At 37.8% G+C, this 20,783-nt stretch overlaps 1 protein-coding gene and 1 pseudogene across 7 annotated transcripts in view; one reads left to right on the plus strand and one right to left on the minus strand.

Annotated features, from left to right (window-relative positions):
- The window catches only part of DLG2 (discs large MAGUK scaffold protein 2), a 2,332,374-nt gene that overhangs the window by 866,899 nt on the left and 1,444,692 nt on the right, over nt 1–20,783 (minus strand). The window lies entirely within an intron of this gene.
- Nucleotides 16,872–16,969, plus strand: LOC119538868 (annotated as a pseudogene).

Below are 20,783 nucleotides of genomic sequence, written 5' to 3' on the forward strand. Positions count from 1 at the left end.
CTAATAAAGAGCCCTTCTCAATGCAGGGACCAATCATCTCCCTGAAAGAAGGCTGTTAACCAGTTTTAATAATGTGGAAGATTCCACCTAGCCGTGCACAGGCAGAATCTGGGTAGTCATTGCTTACAGTGCTGCTGAGGAAATACATTCATTATGGTGGGAGATGGAAGCTGAATTGGAAAACTTCTTAGATGAGAGTATAGGACATGTAAACAATTCTCTACTGAGATTCCTGTCATGCCTGCAAGGTAAACCGTCCACTTGAAACTGCCAAGTGGACACGCCATTGCTGAAAAGTTCTACTTGTAACTTATTAAGCCAAGGGCTCTGTCACAGTTTCTTCTGCCCATTTGTGTTTTACCCTCTAGTGGAATAAGAAGTCAATCAAATCAATGAAAGGTAATATATGGAAGAAATTTTAAATTTGCTAATTTGATGTCCATTCCTAATCTCCTTCTTCCTTGACTGTCTCCACTATAGATTCTGGTAAAGCTAAATATTTGTATTTCTAGCCTTCCTTGCAGCTAAGGGTGGCCATGTAATCAAATTCAGTCCAATGAGCTGAAAGCAAAAATCTGTGGGTAAGGAGGAGCAAAAATTTGGAAAAGCCTCTGTTCCAATGACAAATAGGAGAGACATAACTGGTGTCTTTGTGACCCCATCCCATCCTGCTTTGAAATAGTGCCTGATGCCCAGTGATGCAGAGGCCGTCTCATGACAAAGTGAGAAAGGCCAAGAGCATTGCAGAGATTGATATCACAGCAGTCTACCTCCAAAGTCCCAAATAATTGAGAAAAATAAACCTCTACTTGTTAAAGTCACTATTAGGTACGTTGCTACTTACAGCCTATATTATTCTTATCTGATACAGATCCTGTAGGGTGCATGAGCCCTTAGAGCAAGAAAATGCCTAGGTTTAAACTGCCACTATGACATTGTGTTACTTTGCCTAAGTAATTTTACCTCTCTACGATGCAGTATCTTTAACCAAAATGTGTGGGTAGCAATAACTCTCACAGGCTTGCTAAGACGACATGGATGAAAGCATTAGAGAAAGTATATGGCACATAGAAAATGCTCAATAAATATCATATATTGTTGTCACTATTATTATTTGCAGTAGTATTTGTACCATACTCCAAACACTGTAAATAATGAGGTAACGAATTCATTCAATATATATTTTCTTTTTTAATACTCCCTGTGGCAACCCATGGCCTGAGCAAAACAGGCTTGCAGATCTTTGGTGCACAGCAGTCTGCATGACCTAGGCAGCTAAATGTTTAACCTATCGTCTTTCTAAGACGGTAAAGAGAAAAGGGGTAAATTGACCATAAAATCTAACTTTACAGGAAGCAGGCAGGAAGTGACAGGCTCTTAGTCTCACAAAAAGAGCAAATTACAAAATGTAATTGTTCAAGTGTTACTCTAGTCCTTCCTGCACTATCCCCCAGGTCAGAGTAACCTGTTCCTGCATCTATGCTCCCCCCACCCTTAGGAAGGCCTTTGTCTTAAACCCTTATAAAAGGCTTTCTGTCCTTTTCATATCGCTCGGTCGTCTTCCCTGCGAACGCGATGCCTGCCTGGCCTGAGAGAGCGGTCATGATCTCTCCACGACTTCTCACCCTGTAAATAAGCCCTGAATAAAAGTTCATGTATCAGAAAATGCTTGTTCTCTTCTTTGGCCTTTGGACTGGCATGGCCCTCTTGGGTTGTGACAATTGGCGAGCCAACCAGGAGAATCAAATAGCTGCCAGCTGTAGACTAGGGAGATCCCAGGCACTGTTGACATGAACTTGGAGGGGGTAAAGGAGAAGGCCCCGAGAGAGACACCAGAGAGGCCTGTGACGTTTATGTGGGAAGGGCTGCCCACCCTCCCAGTGGAATGGATGTCTATGTAGGGAGGGGTAGCTACCCTCCTAAATGAGAGGAATCTGCTGAGGGAGTACAGAAATGTTTATAACTCTCTGGCTAGACAAATAGCCATCCTGTATCAGGCCACAGGACCACTGGGGATTCAGAAAGAGAAAAAGGGCCACCAGATTGTGGCTGCAGTAGGCTGGCCATTGTTAGAGGCTGTATGTGCCACTGCTGAGGAAGCTTTAGCAGCAAAGGTGGCCATAGTCACCTGGGAGGTAAATTAAAACTACAAAAAGATATGAGGCTAGCACAAGCAGAAATGAAAGATGCTCTGGATAAAAGTTTAGAAATATTGGCATACCAGCACACTTGAGTAAGAGGGCATAAGCTGCCCAAAGGGCAAGTTAGGTGTATCCTGGCTTCCCCTGACTGGAACCATAAAGTGTGGGACCCTGCTGATTCCTCTTCAAAAGATGATGAGCCCCTGTCTGACTGGAAAATTGATACTAAGGAAAGTAGGTGTACTCAACCTCTGTTCCACCAAAGGGTTAAAGCAGAAGAAGTTCAGCACCCTGATCCCCCATGGAAGGAAGAAGGTGGGGCAGTAGCAGCAGCTTCTAATCAGAAGGTGAAGGTGCTCATTTCATCCTAGGAGTTTTTTCCCTGGCCGAATTAAGAGATGTTAGTAATCAAAATTGACAAAAACCTAGAGAGCCATTAGTAAACTGGTTGCTCCTGTTTCATTTTGTGTTAAACCTTGCTAACATGTTATTTAGAATATTTTTAGATTTTTTCCAGTCAACCTGTGTTAGGCTTCAAGTGGGGAAAACAACAATGGACATTTGCTGTGCTTCCACAAGGATATCTTCAAATGTGGAAACCTCCAGAAGAGCCTGACTACTCTGTCAAGTTCTTGGGTTTTGTCTGGTTGAGTAAAACTAAGGCTATTCCTTAAGCTGTTGTTGTTAAAATGCAAAGTTATCCCACATTGCTTTCTTCTGAACAGTTGATGGCTTTTCTTGGTGTGTTAAGTTATTAGAAAGTGTTTATCTAGTATGAATTTAAAAACCTTTATATACCCTAATTAAAAAAAGAAAAGTGTGGGAATGGGATTTTCCACAGCAGGTGTTTAAAAAAAACTAAGCAAATTATTATGCAAGCACAGACTTTAAGGGGGGTGGACCCTGATATACCCTGTGATTTGGATGTGGCCAGTGCCCATATTGGTTTGGGTGGGGTTTGTGGCAAAGGCAACAAGCTAAATGTGTACCTGTTAGATTCTGGTCTCAACTATGCAAGGGCACAGAACTCAGATACAGCCCTTTAAAAAAGCATTGTGCACAGTTTGTAATCCTCTGTTGCAAGTGTTGAAGTGTAACTCAGGTGCCCAGTAACCTTGCAGAAGACCATACCCATATAGATATGTAGATATGGGACACTATAAATAAGCCCCATTTGGGGAGTGCTCAGGTGAGCACACTGACAAAATGAAAAGTCTACCTCCTACAACGTGGTATCTTTGTCAATGGCTCTTTAAAAACAGACATGCGTGAAATTTTAGGACTGGCCTCCTATATAAAAGAGCAGCATGCCCTGTTTCCTGTTGATCCTCCCGAGGTGGCTCCTCTCATGCCCACCAATGATGGACAAGGAAATACACCTGACTCTGCATGGATTGGCACATGGGCAATCTGCTACCTGGACATCTGTGACTGTCCAGCCCAGTACTGACACCATCTGGTGGGAAGACATCTGGACTGCCTGTCACAAATGTAAGGCAACCGTTTTTCATGTCTCTGCCCACAACACCAATCCATTACCAGGTAACATAGAAGTGGATGCCCTGGTGAAATTCCACAGCCTAACACCAACGACGCATGAAGTGGCTGAATGGCTGTGCCGGAAGACTGGGCACCGAGAACACCAGATTCCTGTCACCTAGTGGCAAGTAAACTATTTTGGCCCCTTTCCTCTGTCCAAAGGCACAAAATATGCCTTCACCACCATAAATACTGCTAAACACTTAAAGGATAAAAGAAATGATGAACTCGAGGACTGGATCAGCATTAACTCCAGACAAAGGGGATGGCTGCCTTCAAGCCACAATGAGGCAATGATGATAACTCTGTCTTGCCTGTGCCACAAACACTAGAAATTGGAGAAAATAAGGTCAATTGGCTCTGGTTCTGGCCCATGCGGCCACGCTGATTGAGAATCCTAAGCCCATGGGTATTAGAATTACATAGGAAACTAACTGTAGTTCTGATACTGAAGGGCTCCCTGCATGGGGAGGAAACATGGTATTTAAAACCCCCTCACCTGGAACCTTTCTAACTACTATGAAGACTCAGTTTATATATATATTGTTAAACCACTCAACTGTCCAATTTAATGCTTACATGTATTGTTAATTCTTGTTAAAAAAAAGTTACTATTTCAATAATGCATTGACTAAAATGTCTTCAGTATTTAGCCTTCTAACCAGTGTAATGTTATTAATAATAATATGTTGTAAAATGCTTAAGAACAATTTCCAGAATTATTTTAATGACTTGAATGTAGAGGGTATGAGGGATGTCTTTTTTTTTTTTAATTATTGAAGGAAAAGGAAGTCGTTTTTTCCTAAATAACTGGTTGTATCAGAATAAAAAAATAAGGGATATGGAACAAAACCTGAATGAATATAGAAAGTTGCAGAAAGTTTTGGTGGAAAGGGAAATTTATTTCTGTGATCAAGGTTGAAAAAAAATGGTAAAAACTAGATATAGAATAAAGCAGAATGCCTGGTAGTGTTATCCTTTAGCTATTTTAGCCCAGGTAGTACTTGTGCTAAATAGTAAAACTCATTAACCTGGTCATAGCACCACTTGCTAATAGGTTTATTATCTCTCTGTACCAGTGTATTATTATTCTGTTGCTTATCATATTATTGTTGTGAATTATGGATGTAAAGTCTGTCCTATGGTCAATGCAAACTATTGTGCAGGGGTGGATTGTGGCAACCCGTGGCCTGAGCAAAACAGGCTTGCAGATCTTTGGTTCACAGCAGTCTGCATGACTTAGGCAGCTAAATGTTTAACCTACTGTCTTTCTAAGCCAGTAAAGAGAAAAAGGGTAAATTGACCTTAAAATGCAACTGTATGGGGAGCAGGCAGGAAGTGAGAGGCTCTTAGTCTCACAAAAAGAGCAAAATGTAATTGTTCAAGTGTTATTCTAGTCCTTCCTGCACCACCCCCCAGGTCAGAGTGACCTGTCCCTGCATCTAAGCTCCCCCCACACTTATAAAAGGCTCTCTGTCCTTTTTGCATCGCTCGGTCGTCTTCCCTGCGAACGCGATGCCTGCCTGGCCTGAGAGAGCCGTCATGATCTCTCCACGACTTCTCACCCTGTAAGTAAGCCCTGAATAAAAGTTCATGAATCAGAAAATACATGTTATCTTATTTGGCCTTTGGACTGGCATGGCCCTCTTGGACTATTAAGTAGGTATAATCCCATCTAGATAATAGATGAGAAAATCAAAGCTCAGAAATGTTAAGTAATTTGCCAAAGGTCAGATAGATTGAAAAGGGGAGAATTGGAATTCTATCCTAGATCTCACTCCAGATCCTATAATTTTTATTCCATGCCTATGTTTTACTTCCATCCCAGATATTCTAGAGGATGTTCATAAATAGGCTAGGGAGGGTGAGATTTAGGAAATTGGGGGATAAACAAAGGTTAACCCACATTTCTTTATTGTTGAATCTCTCAGGTACTTTAATATACTAATATTTGTAGTGGATCTCTAAGAAGTTGTCCTAATAATGAATGTTACCCATTTTTGATGGTACAGATGGGAAAGTACATGTTTGGAAAACACCTTCTTGATTGTATTGTGGCCCAGTTTTCTTCTCTAGGTTGACTAGCCCTAGTTCCTTTAATCGTTCCTCATGTAATACGGGCCAAATGCAAGAGCTCACGAAGTCCTGTTACTAATATATAAGCAGAATCTTCACTTTGTTAATAAATCAAGAATTAGGGATGCTGGGGATAGAATATTGATGTATCAGGAAATAGTTTACAATGGGGTTATATATAAAGCAGGATAGATTATGAGCTCCCTTCTTTTTGACTTGAAATTTAATGACTAGATAAAATTTTGGACATGCGTGGTCCAGGGCCCTGCCTTCCATAAAGCACTTCTTGAAATTAGAAAATGGCACCCTTTCTTTTACACTTTATTTCCATCCTTTGTGTATTAGTTAGGGTTCTCTAAGGAAACAGAATCATTGAGAGATATTTATAAACATAAGGTTTATAAAAGTGTCTCACGCAACTGTGGGTATGCATGAGTCCAAATTCTGTAGGGCAGGCAGCAAACTGGCAACTCCAATAAAGATATTCAATGAACTCCTCAGGAAACGAACTGGCAACTTCGGCAAACTCCTCAGGAAAGGCTTTGCTGGTCAGCTGAAGAAGAAGTGAAGGTCCTCTATCTGTCTCGCTTAAAAGCCTTCAACTGATTGGATTAAATCCACCTGACTGCATTCTCTCATTGTGGAAGACACACCCTTCATTGACAGCATCAGTCACAGCTGCAGCCAATTGACTGATGATTTAACAAACCAGCCTGTTGGTTTATTAACCAGCCACAAATGTCCTTGCAGCAATGGTTAGGCCAGTACTTGCTTGACCAGACAGCTGGGTACCATCACCTGGTCAAATTGACACATGAACCTAACCATCACACTTTAGAAAATTTAATTCTAAATTTTGAAAAATTCTAAAATTTCTCCTAATGCTTACATTTCATTAGAAAAAGAAATTTCACTGCTGAAAAGGTATCATAAAATATATACAAATCAAGGTTATCTGTGTTGTGAATGATGACCCCTTAGATGTGATGCTCTTGTGCAGTGCACAACTGGCACTTCCCTGCATGGCAGCACTGATACGGCCCACACTATAGAGACTATTAATGTAGACATCCTCCATGAGTAGGTGACATGGTTTTTCTTCACGAACTCTGAGCAGCCTTAAGCAACAAAAGGACCTACTACCTTACTATGTAATTGCAGTAGAAGAAGAGTTTCATATCAAGTAATATATGCCAGTGTGGTCATTTTTAACAGAGATTTCCCAACAGCTAATTGGTTTGGAGCCAGTTAAAAGCTACATACAAAGTCTTTTCTTGTATTTAGCTAGATATCCTTTTGGCATTCAGTTTATCTCGTTGGATATACCAGGTCATTGCTTTATTAAAGTAACTTTAAATTCTATGGATGCTTTATTTAAAAAGTTTGGCCAAGATGAATACTTGATTATTCAGACTTTAAAAAAATAGTTTCAGGCTAACATTACAAGGGCCAAACTTTTCAACAGCTTTTTAATCTAAGGAAGTTGATGGATGTGTTTCAGGAGCTTCATGAACCTCCTGAAGCTATATGTAATATGTTTTGTATTTTTTCTAGGGATGGGCTCCAGAGCTTTCATCAGATATTCAAAGGGGTATTGTCAAGAAATGGGTTAAAAACCACTGCTCTATGGCACAGAACCTTGAGAGGTTACTCATCCATATCCATTCACGAGGAGAGTGCACCTAGGAGTGTTTCTTGAGAACATTCCCCTGACCACAGTTGGTTCTTCAGCCAATCTCCATGCAGAGATGGCATGATCTTCCATTTAGGCCCCTACCAATATGGGGTTCCTAAACCCTCCTAAGAGGCTGGAGAGAACTGAACAAGATGATGCATGTAGAGCATTTAACATAGAGCCTAGAACATAGCAATCATTTGAAAAATATTCAGTAATATTATTATCCCTAGTTTGGTTGGTTCCTTATGGGTCTGTGCTGCAGGTATAATCTCTCATTCAGTTCCACTTAGTAATTTTCAAAATTTGGTTGGCAAAATGGAATTTATGGAATTTTTTACTGAATTATTTGCTCTTCTAGATACCGTAAATACTGTCTTTAATTATTAATGTAGCCCAAAATCACTAGATCAAATCATTGTGTTCCCATTTCCATCCAACCCTCTTTACAATGTAACAGATTGCTTTTATAGACTCATACTTTAGCATCATCCTATCTACCTATATTAAAGGATTTCTTAAAGCCCTTGAGAATTCATTATTGCATTTATCATAATGATGCTTTGGAGGGCACTGTACACTCCACTGTACAGAGCTTTCTTTATAAAGACCAAGAGGAAATATTTCTCTCTTCCTTCAGTTCCAGGAAAAAATTATGTTTCTTCAGGAAAAAAAGAAGTTATTTGTTTCAAATTTTTCAGGCATTTGTAAATAATAACGCTGATCATGTTTTTCTTGTTTCATTGCCTACTAAAAAAATCCAGAGTCATGTTTTTATTTATATCTAGCAAATACGGAGGACCCCCCATGTGGCAAATCTTCTATATATAATGTTCCACATGACATCTTATTTTTCCAACCTATATTATCTCAAATTTCTGATTTTCTCCTCTAATTTTATTCTTATTTTATTTTTGTACTGTATGCAGCTTTATAAAACAATTTAAAATTCTCCTTAAATAAGAGTAATATATGGCATATTCTCCTTAAATAAGGGTAGTATATCTATATGCCACATACATATATATATATGGCATATGTAAATAAAATAATTCATAGGACTCATCTACCTTGATAAGTTATTTAACCTCTCTGAATTTCATTTCTTTACCTATTAAAAATATTAATGGTACATACTTTATATGGCTGCAATGCATATAGCAATGTTTTATTTATTGAAATATTTTAATTGAAGTCTGGGACATAGTGGGCAGTCCATAAATGTTTGTCCCTTTACTTTCCTTCTAAAGAATTTGCAATTTTGATAAATTGGTAGTCAGCAGAAAAACTAATTTGCCAGTAATCCTAAGGAAAAGACGATTCTGATTTTTGGCTTGAGGAGAAGACTTAAAAGGACTTTGCCTCAGCAGATTTATGTTGAAACATTAATTAGAACAAACTGACAATGGGGGAGGAGGAGAATGGATGCACTGTTCTCCATATATAAATTTATATAGTAATTAAAATACAGTCATGGTTCTCAGTAATGACAGCTCTTGGCCAAAAAGTTTCTGGGGCTGCAATATCTGGATTGCTCAATTTCAAATTAAGTCTTATCAAACAAAATGCTGAGGCAGACAGTGCACATTAGCCTAAGCCACACCACTACTTTCTATAAAGTTCACCTTTGGAAAGGTTTATTGATTCATGGAGTCTTTTTAAACAAATGAGGCAATGCAATCTGAAAAAAACATGGACGTGGGGGTCCCACTAAACCTAAGGGCAACCTTCTCTTCACGAATTGTATTTGCTACTATTTTCTATGGTATGAAGTCCATGTGCTTTCCCCCCATTAGTTTAAAAAGCACTGAACTAGAAGTCATAAAACCTTGATTTCATTGACAGTCTTACCACTTTCTAGCTCTAGGACCTTGAGAAAGTCAGGATAGGGGTAACAATACACACCTTATAAGGTTGTTGTGTATAAGAAAATGAGGTAATATTTATCAAGCTCTTAGTATAATGCATGGCACATGGTACTAAAGTGACTCTATAAGTAAGAGGGGAAAATAAAAGGATCAATAGCAAGGTAAAACCAAAAAATCAAGTTTATAGATTGACTTGTGCCCCCTCACCCCCATAGATATGTTCAGGTCCTAACCCCTAGTCCCGTGAATGTGAACCTATTTATAAACAGGATCTTTGAAGATGTTGTTAGTTAAGATGAGGCCAAAGTGCTTTAGGATGGGTCCTAATCCAATGTGAATTATGAGAGAACATTGGAACACAGTCATTAGAAGACAGACAGAGAAAAGATGGCCGTGTGATGGAAGGAGAGACTAAGTCATGCCATGGACTAGCAGGGAGTCACTGCCAGAAGCCTACAGACTTCAAAGGAAGTATGGCCCTCCCGACACCTTGATTTCAGACTTCAACCTCAAAAACTGTGAGAAAATGAATTGATGTTGTTTTAAGCCATCTAGTTTGTGGTACATTGTTATGACAGCCCCAGCAAACTGAGACACCAAGAGAAATAATTTAGTTGTTGTAGTGATTTTATAATGTGCCAACGTAGCTAGACTGTATGACATTTCCCAGAATTCCTTTTCCTGTATGTTTCCAGTCAGGGAGGGTCACAAGACAGATGACTGTGGAAGAATAGAGGATGCAAGTGCAAGTGAAGCAGCAGCCATTTTGTAATTCACACATTTGTCACTTATCTGCTAGCCCACTTTATTGGCATAGGCAGCAGTTAAGCCAAGGCATAAAGATATGTTCAATGTCTTAAAATAACTTTGTAGTACTGGTATTTTAGATATTCCCGGAAATGCTGGGTGTAATAAGCCATCTGGCAACAGTTCATTAAAAGTGAAACTGTATGAAAGAGGAAGGCAAAGGACTTATAAAAGCAGCCAGCAGGTAGGAGACACTCAAAAAATGTTTTTTGTTTTTTCAATTTTTGTTTTAAAGCTCTAACTCTCAGAGATGACCAAAGAAGAAACACAGAAGAGTTTTATTCCTCTCTCTTGCATCCTGGATTTCTATTCTCTTCCTGATAGTACATTGTTTCTTATTCTCTCTTCAGAGTCTTCAGGTCCTCCTATTTGAGTAGATACTTTTCATAAACATTTAACTGTGATCTAATGTCCATCCCATCTTTAAAAACCAAAAACAAAAAATTCTCTCTCAGGCTTTCACTATCTCTTCCTCCTCCAATTTACAGCCACCTTCTAAAAAAAATTATCTATATTATCTTTCTTCATTCATCATCACCAAGTTCCTTCTCAATTCACTCCAAGCTGGTTTCTACCACTTGCCTTAAGGCTTTTGATTATCTCTGTTTCACCTAAACTCAATGGACATTTTTAGAATTTACTCAGCAATATAATTTGGATGCTTTCGAGACAGCAATGTGGTTAAGATGCCTCACACTCCAAATATTCCAAACGGAACTCATATTCTCCCCCCTAAACTAGGTTCACTAAACCCAGTGTTCACTCTCAGTGAACAGCACCATCATTTACCTCGATGTACAACCAGAAATCTGAAAGACATTCTTAACAATTCCTCTCTCTCACCTCACACATGCTTCAGTCACCAAATACTGTCTACCTCTGAAATATCTTTTGAATTCATCCATATTTCCCCGTCTCCAACGACACTGTCTTTGTCAAAGTCATTGTGGCTTTTGACTTTTCCATTTTCTCCCATTCAATCTTGCTCCTCTCTCAATCATTGTTCACACTGTATTCAGGAAGTTCTTTAAAAACAGTAGAAAAAGAAAAGAAAGGGAAGGGGAGGGGAGGGGAGGAGAGAGAAGACAAAATTTCCATTTCTTGGACCCTATAATGCTTGCTGGTCAAAATCAAAGGCCTCCTCTCCTATATGTCATATTCCTTCCCCTCCAGATCATGGGGCCCCCTTTTCCTGTAAACCAATCTCCAAAGAGCAGCTATAGTTTTGGAAAACATAACATTTACTTAAAAAACTTTCAAATGGCTTATTGTTCTTTTAGTAAAACCCCAAATCTTTAATATGACCCTCAATAACATGTATATGTTTCTGCTATCTTCATTTTTCACCTTTCTTCCTGAATCTCTTCTTTATTGAGACCCTGGCTGGGCTCCTTCCTGTCTTAGAATGTTTGCAAAGGTTGATATCTCTGTCTGTAACAGCTTTCTTCCACAACCCCATCCTTCAGTTTACCTAACCAACTTCCACTAATCCTTTAGCTCTCAGATTTAACTTCTAAGTCTTCCCCATCCTCCCTGATCAGTTAGATACTCCTGTTATGAGATCATCTAGTACTCATCATACTTCTCCTTTGCTGCACTTATCATAAATCATAACCAACTAATTAAATGCTCAAATATAACTTTCATGAGGGCAGAGGCTGTGTCCATTTTGTTCTCTCCTATATTTTTAGAATCTAGTGTAGTGTGAGTCCTCAAAACATTTTTTAATGAATGAAGGTTCTGACTCAATCATTGTTATAATCTCCCAATAAGCTATTTAAATATATTTTCCTCTGTAGTGTCTGAGTAAAATGTCATCAGTCTCTCTCATGACATCAAATAAAATCCAATGTATAAAAACATATCACATACCAAAGTGGAAGTTTTTAGTAGCCAATTCCTTACATTAAAGTCAAGCATCCAATGCATAAAAAGATTTTAAATAAGTGAATTATAAAGGTGTATTACATTGATTACATATATCTTTTAAACAATGAAATTGAGTTTATACATCTAAACTCATATCATGCTTGCTTGCATATTGGTCCCCTTTTCTCATCTTATGTTTATCTTTAATTCTCTAACTCTGAGACAGAAATGCATATTTTTTCCCAGATTATTTCTTCATGGCAGAATAACTTTGTTCTCAAGTATGATAAAAATGATATTTGCTGAAAATATGGAGAAAGGTTTCTTGTTAAAGCAGAATAAACTGTGGAAAATTCCTCCTTCCTGCTCCTTAGAAGTATTGCCTTTAGAAGAAAAGGAGCAGAGAATCAAGCTCCAGCCCTTAGAACCAGCAGCCCTCAGATCTACCATATAATTCCATGCCACCCACCCCTGCAAACCAGAGTAGCTCTAACAGCCAGCAGCACCCACCATCAGTGGGAAGGATTCTGGACTCCTGAAGAGTTCCACTCCCACCAATTTCAGTGACGCTTGTGATTATACAATTAGGTTCACTACACCAACTTGTGTTAAATGGGGCTTATTCTTGTTTTCCTTTTTTTAACAAGCATTTCTTGGGCATCTAGAATATAGCAAGCATGAATCCTGTTCTGAGTAATGTAATACTTCATGGGAATAGGTAATAAATATATAATCCTTGCTTTAGTTCACAATCTAGAGGGTCAAGCAGCAAATAGGTTGATGTAAGATGATATAAGGATGAGCAAGATTTTCTGGCAGCAGACAGGCTTGTCCTAGGAAGGCTTACTGGAGGCAAAGTTGAGCTAGGTTTTGGAGGACAAGTAAATGAGCCATGTGATGAGGAGATGGCAAGAGCAGAGTAAGGCATGTAAGAGGTTGTGTGAAGGCACAGAAAACATCTATGATGGTAGATGTAGAGGATCACTAGTATAACTGGAGACTGAGGCAGGCAGTGGGATGAAGAAACAAAAAAAATTAAAAAAATAAAAAACATAAAGGGCCTTTTTTCTTGAAGCCACTAAAGTTTTGAAGCAAATGTGGCACTTTATAAAAGTCACGCTGGAGGATGGATGAGAAAAGTTAGGGTGCCCTGAAAGTGAAGAACATGACTTTTGCCCTCTTTCCCAGCACCTTGCACAGTGTCCCAAACTTAGTGCTCAATAAATACCTACTGAACATTATTTCTAGATGAGGTAAGTTAGAAGCCTGCTGAATTGAGGTATCACTAAGTCTTTCCACTCAGTTTTCTATACTTCAAGAGACAGAGTTCAGATCATTTGCAAAGAGAAGGATTATGAGGGCAAGAGGAGAGAAATCCTTGACAATGGGGACAAAAGTGGGAAGATGGAGGAGGAATTTCCCATGATTGAAAGCAAGGACACAGAGAAAAGTGTGAGCTCTCCTACAACACATATTTCAGACTGAGCGATTTTCTAGAGACAGTTTTTCCCATCATCCACATGTCCATTTCTAAGAAGATGAAATATAATTACTGCAAATACACATAATAAAGACCAGTATTTCCTGAGCACTATACTAAATACTTTGATGCACTGCTATTCATTCACAGACATTTACTGACCACCCACTGTATGTGAGACAGTCTTCTAGCCCTGCAGATACAGTCCCTGTCATGGAGCTTACATGCCAGCAAGAAAACCAACAATAAACAAGGAAATAACAAGATAGCACATTGCCAGGCAGAGAGGCAGCAGAGCATACTTTCCCAGAGCCTGGCATTTGGAACAAGACTATCTAGTCCTGAATCCTGACTTGACCATTCACTGGCTCTGTGACTTGAGGTTAATAGTAGTTATCTAACCTGTAGGATTAAATGAATCAAAGTATAATGATCTTAGAGAGAACCTGAAACATAGTAAATATTATTTAGTAGCAAATATTATTATTGCTGTCGTCATTATAATTATCAGGAACAATAAGGGCTATGAAAAAAAAAACACGAAAACCTCAAAGCAGAGTAAAGGAAAAGAGGATTAGACAATGCCAGGGCAGGGGACAGGGGTGGGAGGAGATAATTTAATGAGTTCAGGAAAAGTAACTCTGAGAAGATGGCATTTCAGCAAGAGACTCAAATGGAGTGAGAGTGAGTCGTGTGAATATGTGGAGGGGAGCTTTCCAGGCAGAGAGAAAAGCAAATACAGAATGTGCACAGGCCTTCCAGGTGGAAACCAGCTTGGCTCATCATGACTAAGGAACAGTATGAAAGCTGCTGTGACTAGAAATGGGTGAGCAAGGCAGGTGAATGAAAGTGAGATGAATGAAGAATGAAGATGATGTGGTAGGAGGTGAGGTGGAAGCAGTGAACAAGGACTAATTCATCTGGGGTCTCATGGGCCACCCGAAGGATTTTAGATTTTAGACTTTGAGATGGAGAGAAAGCCACTGAGAGGCTATGAGCAGAGAAGTGGCATAATCTGGATGCCATTTTTTAGAAGATTGCTCTGGCTACATGTAGAGAATGAACTGTAGGGTGGTAAGAGGGTATCAGGCAATTCCTGCTGTCTCATTTAATCTGTGTATCAAGTATGTGAGGGAAACATTATTTCTCCTATTTCACAATAAACAGCCATGCTCAGAAAGACCATTTAACAAAGGGCGCCCAGGTGTTTGGACTCTAAATCCATGTATGTTTTCCACTCCTCAGACAAGTCTCCCTGGGTCTCCCTGACCAGGTCAGATTGCCTTATAACACATTCTCATTGCAGCACATTTCCCTCCATCATAACACAGTTGGATTTTATATTATTTGGGTGATGACTTGTTTCATGTTTGAATCCCCCAGGAGGAGAGTTAGTTCCAGGAGAGAAGTGCCAGTGTGAATTGTGCTCACCATTGTGTCTTCAAGGTCTACCTAGTGCAGAGTCTGGCATTTGGTAGGTGTTCAGGAATTATTTGTTGAATGAACAAATAACTTATACTGCTAAAAATGGAGGGGGCAGGATAGTAGGTATGTGAATAAATATGGTAATAATATGAAGAAATGAGAAAACAAATTTAAGAAAGTAACAAAAAAAGAACCCACTGTACTGCATTGAGTATATTTTTAAAACCAGACATTATTTTTCAAATGATTATTAATAAAAGTTTAAAAAAATTTCTTAATCAAGACAAATGAAAACTCTGATTAAAAATCATTTGTGAGTTTGAAAACATCAGGATATTAAACAAAATGCAACAGTTCTTTTGCACAAACTTCTTAAATGTACAGGAGAATGAATTTAATGAATTTCCAAAAATCGGAAACAAAGATGAAATAAAAAGAATTAACTATGAATATGATAACTTATCATATTTGCATAGTGCTTCCAAAATGCAAAGAACTGCTGCATATGTTATCTCATTGGTCATTCAGAAGTTACCCTACATTTTATCCTTCATTTAAACACATGTGCACGCGCACACACACGCACACACACGCACATTCCTTCTGGATCATTTCTGCAGTGGTCTCTCTGCAGTGGCCTTGATAAAAGCTGACCGTGGAATTTTGTTAAATTCAGCCCCCATTAAGTCTTGGCATTGTTTGAAGCCACCATCAGATGATGCTGAGCTCAGAAAGGGTGCCTGTTCTTACACCTTCTATCTTCATTAAACATCAAATTCCAGTCTCTACTGTTTGGAGCTAGGACTGGTAACAAGCTTCTCTTTTTACTGGGTGCGAAACCAATTTCCATGCCTTCGTTTTTGTGCGTGTGTGCCAGATACTAACTAGATGAAAATGATTCCGTGTTCTCAACTCTCTAACACCTCTGAAATTAAGCCCTGGGGGAAGCTAGTGCTTACTCTGAGGCGGTGGTAACTTCTCTATAGGCTGTTTGGGAAAATAACTCTGTCAACCCTCCAGGAACAAAGACTTGGCTTTATCACACTACAGCACATTGAATGGCTACTAGGACACAGTGAAGACATGGGGGACAGTAACATTTACACATCAAGCAAACTGGTTTGCTCTCTTTATATAGTAACTCATTTAATCCTCACAACAACCCATAAGATGTATATTATCCATAAAAGTCCTTTTCTACATCCATAACAAACTGAAAATCAGATAACTTATTCAAGGTCACAGGTACAAAGTAGCAGAGCTGGGATTTGAACCCAGGTCATTTCTCTTCATGTCCAATATTCTTTCCCCTTTTTCAGTTCCATGATGGAGAGATTCAGTATATGAGTTTTGGTGGGGAGACATGGATATATAGGTATATGATAACAACAAGTAGAAAAACTGGAATTTAAACCCAGGCCAGTCTGATTCCAAAATTTAAGTTTCTTCCACAACCAACAAAATTGCCCCCTTTTGAATACCAACAGCATGCTTCTAGACTGAATATACCTTTAAAAATTCCTTTCTTTTGGAGAATTAAATTTCCCCAAATTCATTTAAGGCATAGTTATAAAACAATTTAAAAACAATGGTAAAACTGAAAAACGAGTGAACATGCTATTGTTCTAATCTGCTATGATAACTCCTGATTGTGCTGCCTTACTTAGTAAATCTCAATGATGCAGATTCAAGGACTCAGCTTTAACAGCCTGATTCTGTTTCATGTATTAACTCTTTTTTGTCCACCATAGAATCACTGTGGAATTCACTGACTTAAATTTCATTAATGGTGCCCTGGAGACCTGAAAGAGTTAATACATTTCCAGACATACTTGTTATTAACAAAAGATATGCTGCCTGGAAATTATTGTCTAGGGCATCTGGATTTCTTGTTTGTTTATGAAAGGAAGTCCAGTGACTTTTGGAGAGTATATGGAACTACCGAGAAATAAATTCCATCTTTAGGAAATCCCAGGCATGTTCACAAGCAACTCTTCTTAGAGAGATGTTAATCTTCTCCATACAGAGAAGATTAGCATGGCCCCTGCGCAAGGATGACATGCAAATTTGCGAAGCATTCCATATTTTTAAGAGTAAAAGGACCGCCCCCCACACAAAAAAGTAGTTCTTATTACACTGTATTCTTCCACTCCAATTTTTTCAACCATACCTAAGGTTAGATGAGAGAAAATATGTCACCCTTTCTTCTTGGGGCTATTAGGACTTCCTAGGCTCCCCACACCAGCCAAGATGATGGATTCTATTCTGCTTCCTCTATATTAAATACTTGATTTTAAGTCTACGCTGTTTTTGTTCCATCAACTTCTGTTAATTCACATTTTATAGTGTATTTACTGCCATATTTGATGAGTTAACTCTTAGATTAAGGAAACAAATCTAGGCTTCCAAAGTTCATATTCCAAAAAAATACAGGTAGCCTAGATATATAATTCATTCTAGTTTCTAAATATATCATTTCCCCTGTCACCCAAACACCATTATTGGGATAGAATGAATGGCACAGGTCAAAAGGAGGAAGGGGGATAAATATACTTATGAATAGAGATAATATTATATGAAAAGTGAGAAGATGAGGGAGATAATGACTTGAAAGCCAAATTATCTCAATATTTTTAAAAAGGCCAATTCTCAAGAATAAGGTGGACTGATTTGGATAGAAGTCTTGAAAGTAAGGGTTTTCAGTAATAAATGTTAAAAATGGAAAAGAAAGTTGGCTAAATATTAGTAGATTAATAAAGCAGAGTCAAGGGCCAAATCCCTATTTATACTTTCAAGGTTCAATTCAAACATCATATTCTCCCTGTAAATTCTTCCCTAACTCCTCTAGACAGTTAGTAGCTTGTGCCTCTGAAAAACTAAATACTGTATAACTATCCATTATGTATCACAATTCACTTACAGTAATTGTGACTTCCACTTCTACCCATAAAGAAAAACCACTAAAGAAATTGACCTCTGACCATAAAAACAAGAAAACAAAACAAAATCTATATAAAAATGTTTTTAGATATTTGGCAATAGGTATCACAGTACTGTGATCCATGGAAAATAGATAAAATGAGCTCTACAATGTCTGAGCTTACATCCTGGAAGCAGTTTCTAGGAGAGAGCACAGGAAAATGGAACCCAAACACAGCTCAGTTGCTTTACCACATTGAGAAGACAGAAATTGGAATTTGGGGGGGCCAAGGCAGGTAGAATTTGGGGACAGAAAGCCAGAGTAGAAGGACCTACAGAGAGAGGGTATAAGGAAGGAGGAAAGGAGAGGCAAGGAGAGTAGAAGAGTGTCGAGGACAGGAGAGGAAATGAGAGACAGAGTGCTATTGAGATCTGCAAAGTGATAATCCTCAATTCTTTGATTTTATAATAATTTATACATGCATAGGGTGAGCTCCTAGGAGGTTGGAGAAAGAATCACTGAGTAGGCTGAACAATTCCCAGAGCTCCCATAGGGCTGGGAATAATTCATATTTCTTCCAGTCAGAGTGGAGAGACCTCAAATTATATGGGGCATCAAACAGAGGCCTTAGAAAGGTATTGCCTTAGCTGTAGAATAGATTAATCCTAGATTAAGGGATGATCTGGACCTGCCCTAAAAAAAAGATTAAAAACAAGCCTGAAAAGGATTAAAATGATTCCAAATAACTGTGTATCAGAAAAAAATGTCCAACATTATAAAGGAATACATACAGTAAAACTCTGAAATCAACACATAAAATTAACAATGTCTAAAATCCAATAAAAAATTATCAGTCAAGCAAAGAGGCAGGAAAATATAACCCATCATCAGAAAAATAATCTATTAATAGAAACAAAGCCAGAAATGACAGAAATGATGGAATTAGCAGATAAGAATGTTAAGACAGTGAATATAAATATGCTCCATATACTTAAGCATATAGAGAAAAACATGTACAGGATAAGGAGAATGAAGAGAGAAATGGAATATATAAAAAGAAGCCAAGTGGAATGTGCAAAGATAAAAAAATACAGCACCTGAAATGAAAAATACACGGGATGGGAGTAATTGCAGATTAAGATGATGTAAGAAAATAATCAGTGGACTTGAAGAAATATTAAAAGAAACTTCCCAAAATGAAACAGAGAAAAAAGACTGAATAAAATGAACAAAGCATCAATGAGGTGTTGAATGATACAGAGCACTCTGACATATATATAAATGTAGTCACAGAAAGAAGGAGAAAAAAAATTACTTGAAGAAATAATGATCAACACATTTCCAAATTTAATGATAAATCCACAGATCTAAGAAGTTCAAAACCCCCAAGGAGAATTAACATAAAAAAACCTACATCAAGTCATGGCATGATCAAATCGCTGAAGACCAAAAATAAAGTGAAAAATCTCAAAAGCAGCCAGAAAAAAACAAAACAAAACAAAACAAAACGAAAGACCACTCCCTATACAAAGGCACAAAGCAATGAATTACAGCAGACTTCTCATAAGTCTGAAGAAAAAAATTACAGCCGATTTCTCATAAGCAAGAAGACAGTCTCATAAGTCAGAAGACAAAAAATGAAGTAACATCTCTAAATTACTTAAATAAATGAATAAATAAATAAATAAACTATCAACCTAGAATTCTATACCCAATAAAATATCATTCAAAAATGACAGTTGAAAAAAGATGTTTCAGACAAACAAAAGATAGCAGAATTCATTGCCAGCAAACATACACTAAAATAAATGTTAATGGAAGTTTTTTAGGCAAAGGAAAATAACAGATGGAATTTATGTCTACACAAAGAAATGAAGAGCATCAGAAATGGTAAATAGCTGGGTAATTATAAAATACTTTTTTGTATCATTTTTAATCCCTCTAAAAGATAGAATACTTATAGCAAAAATAATAATGTATTGCATGATTAATATGTAGAGGTAAAATGTATAACACAAAAGGCAAGAGGAAAGAAATTGAAGCATAGTGTTGTAAGTTTCTCACACCATACATGAAGTGGTATGACATTATAGATAGAATATGATAAATTTAAAACACTTGAAAAGCCAATAAAAACAACAATACAAAAAGGTGCAGGTAATAAGCCAATATTGGCACTAAAATGGAATCAAAGACTCAATCCACAAGATAACAGGAGAAAGTGAAAAGGGAAGCAAAGAACAGAGGGTAAAAATATAAGGCAAATAGCAAGATTTAAACTCTAGCATAGCGTAATTATATTAAATGTAAATAGTCTCAATGCTCCAATGAAAGGCAGAGATTTATGGACTGGATAAAAAAAAAGATCCAACTATATGGATATGCTGTCTACAGGAAACTAAACTTAAATGTAAAGATACAGTCCAAACTCCCAATAAAATGTGAATTATTTTAGGACATAGGCTGTACCTAATTCAACTTGTACCCCAATTTCCAGTTCAATACTAGTACTCAGAATCTACTCAAAAATAGTCACTGAAAGAGTGATTTTCTTACAAACTTATTTTATAAGACATGCAAGAATAACTTCAGGAAAGCATCAGTGAAAAAAATCACGTTCTCTAAATCAATAGGTTCATCAAAAGACGTTTTATGATAACTGCCCAAAGAAATCAAGTTTTTAAGAGGATTTTGCATGCCTTGTGTTTGTTTTATGGCAATATATATTTGCCTTATTTGAAAACTCCACAAGTCAAGGAGAAGCAAACTTCTGCAAAGAGGAGAGACAGCAAACATTTCAGACTTTGGGGGCCATATGGTCTCTGTATCAACTATTCAACTCTGCCATCACAGCATACAAGCAGCCAGAGACAATACATACATGAGTGGCATGGTTGTGTTCAAGTAAAACTTTTTTTTTACAAAAAACAGCAGTGGTCAGATTTGGCCCATGAAATGTAGTTTGCCAACTGTGTTTTAAGCA

Source organism: Choloepus didactylus, chromosome 6 (assembly GCF_015220235.1).
Source record: "Choloepus didactylus isolate mChoDid1 chromosome 6, mChoDid1.pri, whole genome shotgun sequence".
Lineage (NCBI taxonomy): Eukaryota > Metazoa > Chordata > Mammalia > Pilosa > Megalonychidae > Choloepus > Choloepus didactylus.